At 40.6% G+C, this 1,754-nt stretch overlaps 1 pseudogene across 1 annotated transcript; it reads left to right on the top strand.

Annotated features, from left to right (window-relative positions):
- The first annotated feature begins 266 nt into the window (after nt 1-266).
- On the top strand, nt 267-831 carry LOC308419491 (thioredoxin reductase-like selenoprotein T; annotated as a pseudogene). The gene has a single exon. The product of its transcript is annotated as a thioredoxin reductase-like selenoprotein T (transcript).
- Nucleotides 832-1,754: the final 923 nt, after the last annotated feature.

The following is a 1,754-nucleotide window of genomic DNA, read 5'->3' as shown; positions in this document are numbered from 1 at the left end:
GCAGAGGATATCATTCTCTGGCATCAGTGATAGAGGACTTTGAGCCAGCAAAGGTTCCTTTCCCAGTGTAGGGAAATGATGAGGTAGAAGAGGGAGTTTGGTAGAGGGAGCACCTTCAAGGAGGCAGTAGGAGGGGGAGGGGATTGGTGGAAAGGGGATAACACCTGAATTGTAAACACAAAGATTATTCAATTAAAAAAAATGTTATTTAAGGTTTTGGGCTGCAGTCTTGGTCTGAAGTGGCCGGAGCGGCTGTCTCAGTTAAGATGAGGCTCTTGCTGCTTCTGCTGGTGGTGGTGTTGGCGGTGGTCCGCAGCGAGGCCTCTGCCAACCTGGGCAGCGTGCCCAGCAAGAGATTAAGGATGCAGTATGCCCCGGGCCGCTGCTCAAGTTCCAGATTTGTGTATCCTGAGGGTACAGGCGGGTGTTTGAGGAGTACATGCGGGTTACTAGCCAGCGGTATCCAGACATCCACATTGAAGGGGAGAATTATCTTCCTCAACCAATTTATAGACACTTCAAACTAGTATTAATAGGCTTAATAGTAGTTGACAAAGATCCTTTTGCTTTTTTCAGCATGCAAGCTCCTAGCATCTGGCAGTGGGACCAAGAAAAAAAGGTTTATGCATGTATAATGGTTTTCATCTTGAGCAACATGATTGAGAACCAGTATATGTAAACAGGTGCATTTGAGATAACTTTAAATGAGGTGCCAGTGTGGTCTAAGCTGGAGTCTGGACATCTTCCACCAAGGCAACAACTTGTTCAGATTCTTGACAATGAAATGAAACTCAATGTGCATTGGATTCAATTCCACATCATCGATCATAGTCCTGCCTATCAGCACTGAAAACTCTTTTACACTAAGGGATTTTGCAAGAGCAGCGTGGCTGACATTATGAAGGCCTGTACTGAAGACAGCAAGCTATTAGTACAGACCAGATGTTTCTTGGCAGGCTCATTGTACCTCTTGGAAAACCTCAGTGCAAGACAGTTTTCCATGCTGGCACATGCTGAATTCTGCACATACTTGTAGTGCAGTGATACTGTGTAGCACCCCAAGCCCACTGTTAATAGTTTCTTCTTACATAGTATTACTACTTGTAATTCTTTTTCCGTCATGTTTGAGAAAGTACAGAATTGAGTTACAACTTGAGTTTTTTTTTCAACACCTGTGTTAAGTCGGTTGTGTTTTTATATGAATTTTCATTTTTTAAATAGTTAATCATCAGTTTTCTGAACTGAAGTTCCCAAATAATTTTTAAGAGTTCCTCAGATAGATCTAATTGGCCATGTTTAATACATAGTTTTGAAAACACTGAAGATTGCGAACAGTAAATTATACAGGATTATGGGAGGAAATCCAATATCCAGAATACTATGTGTGTTTGTGTGTGTGTGTGTGTGTGTGTGTGTGTGTGTGTGTGTATGTTGCCTAGCAAGTGTGGTGCGCATGCATGTGTGTGAGAGAGAGAGAGTGAGAGAGGGAAAGAGAGATTGATTATCAAGAACAGCAAAACCAACTGCTTTAAAAATCCTATATTCTAGTTCAAATGCCCTGCCTTGACCAATCTAATGAGTTAATTAATGGGCTCTTTATACTAAACTAATTTTAAGAAACTGAGCAGACATTAAGTTAAATGAAAAAGTTTATTGCTCAGTGTATCTGTTAGCATTGTTTTAAATAAACATCTGCCTAATTTATTTGTTTTTGACTTAAAAGATAATGTCCTAACAGACACACTTCAGATTTA

This window comes from Micromys minutus (assembly GCF_963924665.1).
Source record: "Micromys minutus genome assembly, chromosome: 4".
Lineage (NCBI taxonomy): Eukaryota > Metazoa > Chordata > Mammalia > Rodentia > Muridae > Micromys > Micromys minutus.
The sequence above is the reverse complement of the archived record's forward strand: the minus strand, read 5'-3'. Positions and strand labels throughout refer to the sequence as shown.